Genomic DNA, 10809 nt, shown 5'->3' on the forward strand with positions numbered 1-10809 from the left:
TCAACCTGCTGCAGAAACCATGCGCAAAGAGTTTTGCTCAGAACCACCCAGAATACAAGTTACTACATATAGGGCAGTGAAGAGCCAAACACAACATAAGTAAAATATCTCAAGATTTTGGCATGTTATGAAATATTCCCAGTGAGATATAGATACACAGTTAAAATCAGATGAAATCAGCAAGTACCTTTTAGCATCTCCAAAATGATGGCAATTCCCCTCTAATATTCCAAATAGCTACAACATGGTTAAAATATTTGTGCTTTGACAGACTGCTTTGCTAAGATACATACCCAAACCAAGGGGTTAAGGTGAGCCAAAGCACAACATTCCAGATAAATAAACAGCTAAAACTCCACTCCTGAAGTAAGGACAAGCAGGCGTTTGTGTAACTTGTGTTTGCTTCACATTTGGTTATGGGACCACATGAGAACAAGCACGTACAGACATATTGACTTAGCTACTCATTGAGAAAAAGCATTCTTCAATTCCAGCTACCAGCAATTGTAAAGTTTTGCTTAAAGTAGTATTTTAATTTTGGTATCTTAAGGAAATACATGGGAATGTTAATTAAAAAAGAGGAAAAAAAGAATTTTAAATATATTTAAAACTTCTACTGCTGAAGCAAGAACAAACAACAGAATATTACTACCTCAGAAGCAATGAACACACTAAAGTAAAAAAACTGCAAGTTAATTTTACCTACTCCTAAAAATTAATATCTTATAGGTCACATCCTACAGAAGTGTCTGGATTGAATGAGAATTTTACTTGATTTAAAACTGAAAAAAAAAAAATTATCCCTGCTAACCAGTAGGGTTACCTAAAAATGCAGGTAGATGCTTGTAGTGTAATTGAAAAAAGTGTCAGATTCCTTACTACTACAGTGGCTCTTAAATGCGTTTAAATATTTGTTCACAGGTCCTCTACTGAGCACCTCAGGTGTATGACCTGTAAAATATTTCCAGAGCTAGAAAATTATGAATATGCATTATCAGACCTTTTTTTAAGATTCTCTATAGAACCTTTGTGTATCTTTTCTGCAAATATATATGCAGGTTATGTGGAAGTCATATTTTATGGGCACCCAGGTGGCAGGTGCCTTGGGATTTTCAGAGCATATTTGCTTTCAAAATACCTTTGAGAATTCCCCAAGGAGTCTACCTAGGCAATGAAACACCCAAGTTATTCCTGGTTGGCCGCAAGAACTGCAGAGAATAACAAAACACTAGTGCACCTGTTCATTGATTAGGCTAGGCAAATGCCTAGGGCTGGGTACAGGACAGCACCAAGGGTTTAAAAGCAATATTTGCCCCATTTCTATCTCAAACATTTCGGGAAAGCCAAAGTTGCAAGGACTGTTGCAAGTCCTTGGAAGGGTGAGGGGTTTGGAGAGCTGGCTTGAAGAACGGGCCAGGGCGGCCAGAGCTCTCCCCATGTCACCTCCATCCACACAAAGCCTGTGTCAGAGAGTGACGTGGCAGGGGTATGGGTGACAGAGTGGAGGCAGGACCTAAAAAAGCAGCTCCTTTTGTTCAGCTCCAGTTGGACAAACCCAGGATTGCTCCTAGAATGTACCAATGCACTGTGACCAGACGAACAGAAAGGTCATTTCCAACCCAGCTTCCCCATCTTGACCCTGCTGGTTACTGAGGAGCCAGAGTATGAACCAACCTGTGTATATATGTGAAATTCAGGCTGATCAAAATAAAGGGGGGGGGTAGGGGGGGGGCGCAGGGAATAGCCTGCACAAAAAGCTGAGCATGCAGAACTAGCTCCCTAACATAAGAGACACAAACTTAAACTTGTACAGGTAAAGCTTGTACAGGTAAAAGGTTCATTACCACAACTGAACTGGAACCTGCATTTGAGAATAAAATACATTAGTTAAACCTGAGTTAAATCAGTTAAATGACACCAGAGGACAAAGCTCATTCCCACGCGTTCCAACTACCAGCTTTTCTTGCAGCTCAGCAGCATCAGCCCTGGGACTCTTAGTTTGACAGCTGCCACAGTTTCATATCCAGGTGGACATGGGAATACGTGAAAGTCCTTGTCATCTGGATCAATGGCAACTTTTGTCCCAACAAGGGACAAAAGAGAGAAGAACAGAGCTTCCAAAGTCATATTTTTCCACTACTTCCAAAAACTTTTAAAAGCAACAACACACCCAGAAGCCTTCATTCAGGCTCGCAGGGGACCTACCTTACAGATCACAGCCTGAGCTACGAACTCACGGCCAAGCAGAGCATCTGCTTGGTTGGGGCCAGATGAGAGCCATAGGGAGGAGCAGGAGCTTGCAGAGGAACCCTACACTGCTTTCCAACCCATTTTAGGGAAGCCCTGCTTTAGCCCCAATTAATCTGCCCTGATATGCAAAGCTATTTCCCACTGTGAGCATTTTTCCGATTAAGACCTGGCAGCTGAGCTGATACACCTTGCTGCAGGCGAGGGACTGGTTTCACTCCCTCCTCCCCACTCGATCCCTGTGGTGCCACTTCCTTTCTGAATCAAACATCCTTGCCAGTTAAAACCTTCACAATAAACTACAAGTCAGTATAGATTCCAGGCAAGAAATGTATGTGCAGCTTTTCAGATGTGTGTCCTGTGCCGTCCCACAGCAGCAGGATGTTCTTGCATGAAAGAACCACTGGCAAGAAAGAAATCACGCTACTATTTCTAAATGTCCTGATACACAATAAATTCTCTTAGAAAGTAAAACAAAACAAAACTCCCCAAAACAAAAAACCCCAAAAGAAGTACAATGAAGTCTTTATTCTTGGTGTCGTGTAAGCAAACAGCAGGCAAATGTGTTAAAGAGGAAACAGGAAATTTTTATTGGAAACAGCTTTATTTGTTAGTTCGTTTTACAAAGCAGGCCTCCATGCTCAAATCAAGGGTAGGAGTTCCTTTTGTGTATGGTTGGGAACCATTAGTTCTTATTTACCCACTTCCTGGGGGGTTAGGCAGGCCCAGTTCTTCCCTAAACTGGTAAGTGAAAATGGAAACTTCTAACTTCCTTTTTTATTTAACTTTGGCTAATCTTGGTTCCTGGCCCTGCAAGTTTAAAACTTCATAGCAAAAATATCTCAATTTACATTTTGTTTGATACTGCAGTTGCAGAAGGGAGAACTCTAAGATGTTTATACTCTTTTGTACCTTCCTTCCTATAGAAAAGAAAAACCACACAGTGTGATGCTGCAACAATGTCCTTTCAGAAAAATAATAATCATAGCAGTCTAGCTAGGAGCAGTAAGATAATTTGTTTTCATTCTTCCTCTCTTTTTCACTTCCACTAAACAACATGCAACTTAAGCACCAGCTCTTTCAGGGTCTTCAGGAGAAGGTGCAAAGCAGATGTATCTTTGTACAGTCATGCATTGACTCCATTTTCACCTAAGTGCTAAACATCATATGATCAGTTCTTCCAAGCAGATGGTTTCCTCTTGCCTCAACTCAGACACCTTTATAGCTGAATTAGCACCTCCACACATCGGTTGTACTCATCTCACCTTTTGGCTCTCTTAAGAGAGGAGATTGTAAAAATCTGTAGTGAGACTGCCCAAACCAATACTGTTAAAATCAAGTTTCAGCAAAGATGGGCTTAATTGCTGAAGGTTCACTCAAATGTCATACCTAACAACTGGTTTGTCTGGGGTTCTTTTTGGTCCTAATTTCTGACCAGGTCATTCTAGTTGAAATTCACTATTTGTTTTTTTTCAGAAAAGAAAAATAAATTGTTAAAATTGAATACAAAATAATCTTCCTGAATTTGCTTGCAGGAGAGACCCTCCTATGTGACGTAGATAATGTGTTTTCTCACCATGAATGCTAGAGATGAACCTGCTTGCTTGTTACTGTACTGTATAAAACTCCATAAACTACCTGCAAGTTTTATAAGGCACAGATGGAACACAAAGATGATCCTTTCCTGTCCAGGACACATGCTCCAGTCTAATTGCTGCAGAAGCTGTCCCTCTGAAATTTCTGGTGCTTTGCAAAATTTGTGTTCAACTCCAAAACGTCATCCTGAGCTATTAAGAAACTTGAGATCATTCAGGATCATATTTTTTATGACCAGCTGTGGTATATATGAGAAATACTCTTCTCCAGATAGAATTCCACTGCGCAAGTACAAAGAACTATTTTTCCAAGTGCTGAATTACATCCCTGACACGTAAGCTGTGGTCCCAACACTAGATTTGATCACACTATTCCAGCCACTCTGTCTACAGATAGATGAACATGGATGTGAAATTTGAGACAAACTGGGAAAAAACCTGCACTATAGCAGCTGTGTACAAAGGAACAGGCCAGGCACTGAAAATGATAAATTAGTTCTGTGTAATGTCATATGCCTGCAGCCCTTTAAAGTTGGGACAGTATGACTTCCTAAGAGTTAGCCTGTTGTGTGTCCATGGCCTCAGAAGGTTGTCACTTTGAAGATATGTGACTGTAGCTTGAAAATAATTAAATTCCTTTTCATAAGTCTGTTTTTTCTCAAATCTATGTAGTGAAATATTCCTTAGGCAGTACCACTAGCTTAGTGCTCCACACCTTTCAAGAAAGCAGAACATAGCAAGGGCTAAAGCAAAAATGTAATTAATGAAGAACAGCATTTTATAAGGATAATGCCCTTAAAACAAACACTGAAACTTTGTATGTTTATCAATAAATATTCAACCACTAAAAGCTAGAGAAATCTGAAAATCTCATTAAAAGCTCTTGCCAAACTTCTAACACTGTTGAAATCTCTTCTCATTCACAATCCAATCTTACATCACTATCCTAAAATATTAGTCTGAGACATTCAGCCCATGAAGGATTGATTCATTTATGGACGAACCAGTGAGTCCAAGAGAATAATGGGCATGGCTTTTGAACTGACAACAAGCTTACAAGTTTTGAAGGGAAAGCTGACCACCTTCCTGAGAGGGCCCCTCTTCTCCTTTCACCTTTAAAGCGCAACTTATATTTGCAATAGCAGCTGCCTATTTTGATGTGCTCCTGAATTTCACTGTGCTTCCAGCTACCTTCCACAGTCAAACAATACATGTCGTGATCCCCACTTAACAGCACACGGCTCCACAGTCAATTCACGCAGATATTGACACACACACACAGTTTTAAGAAAATATTTCTTACCAAAATGTTTCTGGGGGAAAATCCCACAACTTCGTGAAAGAAACCATATATGATACCAAATATATACATTGCTTTCTAGTTGTAAAAACCCTGGAAAGAGGTCGTGTTGGGGAATGTTCTCAAAAATTTCTCAGCTATGTTATGACAACCAAAGAAACACTCTCCTTGTGTTCTTGCTGGCTTTGCGTTAAACATGGGAACGGCTTTTTCAAGTCATGGAGCCTTGCAGCAAAACAGTAACTATGCTGCTGATGTTATGTATAAATCACAGGGAGAAAAAACAGAGTCTGTTTAGAATTTGTGTGTGAACAGATGAAGAAGATGTAAGAAAACAGGTGTTTAAGATCATATATTGATATTTTCTCTGAAAAAAAAAATCAGGAAGCTTGACCTTTTTTTTTAACACAGCTTTTGTAAAGAGCAAATGGCTTATTTCCACTGATGGGGTTTTAAGTTTGTTTATCCCCTTAATGATGAAAGTTAAATGAAAAAAAAAGTTTCCAAAACATCTGCATAGGTGTATGTTGGCTGGATGGATACTAACTGTACCAGGTTACATGATATAGCAGCTTTAGTTGCTGACCAATCCTCTTGACTAGCACAGGAAATGCAATACCGCTTTTGTGAACCAAAATCTAATTAACTTGAATCTCCTTTTCATAGTCTTCAGCATATCAAAATCACTTCAAAATTTTTTCAGCTCAAAACTCAGCAACACAAACAGCATTTGATGAAAATGTTTAAAATGTTTAGTGATTGAGCCAACACTTGCTGAAATGAATTTCAGAGGAATCAAGACCTTCCCAACATGGATCCAAGGATCTCTAAAACCCCAAAATACTATTTTTAAAGAATAAAGGCAATCAGTTTCACAGCGCTCCTCATTATTTTTACCCCCCCAAAATATTTAAAATGAGACTTCTGCTTTCTCTAAGCCCCATCCCAAGCATGGGGAATTGCCCACATTTTCATCAGAGCACAAGGAAGGACAGTGGCTGATGGCAGGAGGGCAGAGAGGGCACAACCACCACCCCAGAGCATGCCCTGGCTGGCAAGAGGTCCTCCCGTCTGCCAAGAGGACCTGGAACAACTGTTATGCTCAGAAAACCATCAAAGCAGCACCACTTGGGGTTTTAATACAGGGGTACAGGAATAAAGGATGCTCCCCTTGCCTCTGTCAAGCACTTGCCCCATACATTCTACAAGACATTGCAATTACTGCTTATGTTCACATGCTTAAGTAGGCTTCTAACTGCCCAAAGTTAGCTGTATTGCTTCATAATTTGTTGAAGACATGTTCTAGGAGACAAAAGAACCATCACAACTCCTGGTTTACGCTATAAAACATACTTTATTCCTAAATAGTTTTTGCTTTTTGAGTGTATACAAGAGGATTAAGAAATTTAGAAAACAATGCAATATAAGTTAAAAACTTTGTTTAAACAGAAAACTAAAGCTTCACGTGGCAGTTTTCCCACCAAAGAACGATTCTTTTTATAGATTAAAGATGGTCTTCTCCCATTCCACGGATGAAGAGGAACAAGATGTCAAGTGACTTAAAAAAACCTTAAGAAATAATTGGGCATGTGGATTATTTATCTGGCCTGATTAACACAGGGTGGTCTTGGAGGAGGATTATTTGGGGCAGAGAAAGCAGTTAGTCAAATCCTCTGAAGGAGGTCATGTTGACAGATTCCTGAGTGAGAAACGAATCCTCATCCAAAGACTGGGAAAAAGAAGACGACTTTAACTTTCCCTTCTCTTAGAAATTACTTTGTTAGAATGACCTTTGAGAACATACTGAAGGGCAAAACATTAACCACTGATGCTCCCAAGCCCAGCATTAATATTCTTCCATCGCACCCTGCCTGCAACCTAGTAAACTTGTTTATTGCATGCAAAGCTCGAATCAAAGGCTCATCAAGCTCTGGAGGGAGGCAAAAGTGAATTGGTCCAGTGTGACAGATATTTCCTCTAAAAATGCCCAAAGTCTGGGTTACCTGTTCAGATCTAGGAAACAGTAACAGTAAAAGAGCTGATCTGAGCCATCTCAATGGTTCATCTAGAGAAAAGCAGATTTTATACAGACAGTTACTTCTAGCTTGTTAAGCCTCAACCTCAAAACCATCTGCACACATAGGACTGTATGAAAGATGGACTACCTTTGCATCATAACCATGTAGTGCTTACCTCACTGATGACCCAGTTTCCAAAGTGTATGCACCCTGTGTGGATGATACAAGGCTGGATACAAAAGGTCAGAAATACCTCCAGCAATGAAGCAGCCCAGCGTAACGCTGGTTGTGTCCCAGCTGAGTGCTTTTTTCTCTAAATCAGAATTAAAGATGCAAACCTGGGTTTTCCCAAAGCAAATATTACTATGAACTTTCTATTTGCAGATATTACAGTTACAGTATTCTGTCTGTGATATTGCACACTTGAAAATGCTTTTCTCAGTTCCTGATTTAATGGTCACACCTTGCAACTTCAACTTTGGGGATAAGAGAATGGTTTAGACACAACAGAGCCATAGTAGCACTGCAAAGTCAACACAGCACTGCAAGGGAAAGCAGAGAGACCAAGTATGGAAAGAAGAAGGGAAGGTAAAACAGATCACAAAGCTTTACACTGTAAAGTTTCTTGTATCTTATAATGCACAGCAAATCTGTTATCAGAGACAAGGATAACCAGAAGGAAGGGTGGCCACCAGAGCATCCAGGTCTATGGGTCCACAGGGTCACAGAAGGACCATCCCCAAAACGCAAGAATGCAGGGGGTATGTTTTTCTTAATCCTGAATCTTCAGCAAATGACAAGAATAGGTTGGTGAAAGCCAAACTGTGTCCACCGCTGGCTTCAGCAAATGTCTTTCATGCATCTCCTCAGAAAGAGTTCAGAAAGAATGGACAGTTTTAGATAAATATAAAATAACTATATTTAAAACCAGGTTTAAGGAATTCTGCACCATTTGGGGCTTTTTAAAAAAAAAAAAAGCTCTTCTAAAGACACCGAAGTACTTCAGAAAGGTGTGTAGTATGACCTGTAACTTTCAGATAATGAAACTCAGTGAATTAAAGCCAGCTGGTTAAGTCATTCTTGACTTTATTTTACTTCTACCAGTTATGTCAATGGTATAGTATACTAACAGACCTACTGATTTCAAATATATGCTGTACAGGATAGGGTAGTACTCTGTGTCAGCAAGTATGGCAGAATAAGTGTCCAGTGAAAAGAACCAGAAAGCTCCAATTGCAACCCAGTCCTGTGCCCCCTTCACTGGTGGAAGACAGACCATTTTTTCCTTAAAACAAGAGAAGGGAGAAAAAAAGAAGATAAAATAAACAGGAAAAAGGAAAAAAAAACTTGAAAAAAACTTCAGAAATAAAGAAACACAAAATACAATCTTGATACCTTGTATCAGTCAGAATTCCTGATAGCATAGGTACAAGCAAGAAATACACCTGTAATTGTTGAAATTAACAAAATTACCAGGTATCTACACTCACTACATCACGAGAGAGGATATAGTGTTTTGTAATTTATTTGCCCTGAAGCACCAAGGATCAAACTGTAAGCAGAATATGATACCCAGTGAAGACATACAAATTACATGGAGGTATAATCTCTTTACTTAGTGGAGACCAAACCAGCAAGTTTTTTGTGAACTGCAGATCATTTGATTGCTGTATTTCTATAATATGCACAGGAAGGAAGGAAGGGTAAACATCTGAAGTTATTTTTACTTCCCCAAGTCTTCTGGCTATACTGTATGAATGCTAGGGTGGGTCTGGCATTGTCTGAAATGTGTCAGGGTCCTTTTGCATAGCCTCATTTCCTTCTTCCTGTTGCTAGGAGGGATAGTTAAGCATGAAAAATGCTTGTTTACAGTACAGGACCATCCTGTTAAGCAATGAATTCTCTTCCTCCATCTCCTTTTAACCAGCCAAGGGTGCAGTTGTGTTTATGCTGAAGCCAACAGTACAACTCCAATCAGAAAGGAATTGAAGGAGAAGTTTGAAACTCTGAAGAAGCCCAAACATAACATACTGTGGCATTCTGACCAGAAGAAACTTTATCATGCAAACTGCATCTCTAAATATTTGCAGAACTCATAAATTCACATGCCTCAAACAAACCATTACCTAGAATGTAATGAATTAGAAGAACTATAAAGTAAAACCAAGTCACCTCTCATCTCCTTCTTCTAGGAATCCTAATATAAACATTTGAGATTAGTACGTAAGGACAACTGCAGTACCTTTTTCCTGCCCTTACCAGAGGCAAAATCCACAGGGTACTTGTGAGTTTCCATGACTAGCAGCAGTCTTTCTCTCTGGCTCAGCAAGTGTAGCTGCAGCACTGTCTGGGAAGACCCTGACTCAAAAAATAAAAATCCTAGACTGAATCTACATCACTGAGATTTAAAGCCCAAATAAAAATACATCAAGATATAGTCTTGCTTTTAACTACCGCCTAGAAATTGAATTTAACAATAGCTCCATGGTGTTTAAAACAATGCATCTGCACTTCCTTTTGATTAAAAAAAAAAACAATTAACAAACCCAGTTATTTTAAAAGAAGACAGAGATCAGGAAGTCCTAGAGGTTACAAAAGGTAGCTCCAAATCCTTCCATTGCTATGAACTTGTAGATGAAAGGAATCTTATCAAAACAATACCTACACCTTTTTTTACATATACTATATTCCATAATCAAAGAATCTTAGCACTAATTGGGATTCCACAGGCAAAATGAAGTAGTAACTCAAACCCATTTGCTAGAGAAATATTGATTCCACTTCCTGGCCACCTCAGCCTTTCTCTTTTTTTGTTGCTTCTACAGGAGATGCGGATCACGATGCTTACAGGACATCAGTAAGGACACTTGGAAGATGTGATAGCAGGCTACAGCTGTAGAATCAACAGAGGTGCCTGGTGCCTAACAACAACCGTGTGTGCTGTCAGCCGGCAACAGCCTGGTTGCCAGACGGATGCTGAATCAGTCTGGCACTGAACTGTTGATAGATTCACAAGCAGAGGCTCGTAAGAAATCTGCTTGTCTATTATCTTCCTGAAGTTCACTACAAACAGCCTTAAAACATAACCTGACTCACAGCATTGTCACTGATTTGCTGCCAGGAATTTATTGATCAGGGCAGGGCAATTCAGATAGATCACACTTACTCCTACACAAAAATAAAACCCTATATAATTGATGGCTAAGATGAAATTACACTCCCCAGTCTTTCAATTCACCTGTGTTAAGTACTATGACACATCAGGCAGAACCTTCTGACGCAGTTAAATACATTCTTTAAATGTAGTTATTTCTTCAATACTCTAATGCTCCCAAACGGAACAGGGAAGAAAAAAAAAAAAAAAAAAGGGATTTTTTTGTGCCAAGAGTAAGTGCCCTTGACTGGCAATGGAGCTCATTAGGCTAATGGCAACACACCGCTCAACAACTTCACAGTTATGGTGGAAGTAAGTAATTGGTGGTTGTTTGCAAAAAAGGGGAGGGTGATAGGGAAGGTAAAACTGCCCGACTGGAAAACAGCATCGGCTTTCTGTTTGCCTCGGGAAGGGGCGTGCGGGGGGGAGGGGGTGATCCCAAGTGGCAGAAGGTGCCGCTCCTCCACCGGGATCAAAGCCTCCGGGGGTGACATC

This window comes from Pterocles gutturalis, unplaced genomic scaffold, assembly GCF_000699245.1.
Source record: "Pterocles gutturalis isolate BGI_N339 unplaced genomic scaffold, ASM69924v1 scaffold16405, whole genome shotgun sequence".
Taxonomy (NCBI): Eukaryota; Metazoa; Chordata; class Aves; order Pterocliformes; family Pteroclidae; genus Pterocles; species Pterocles gutturalis.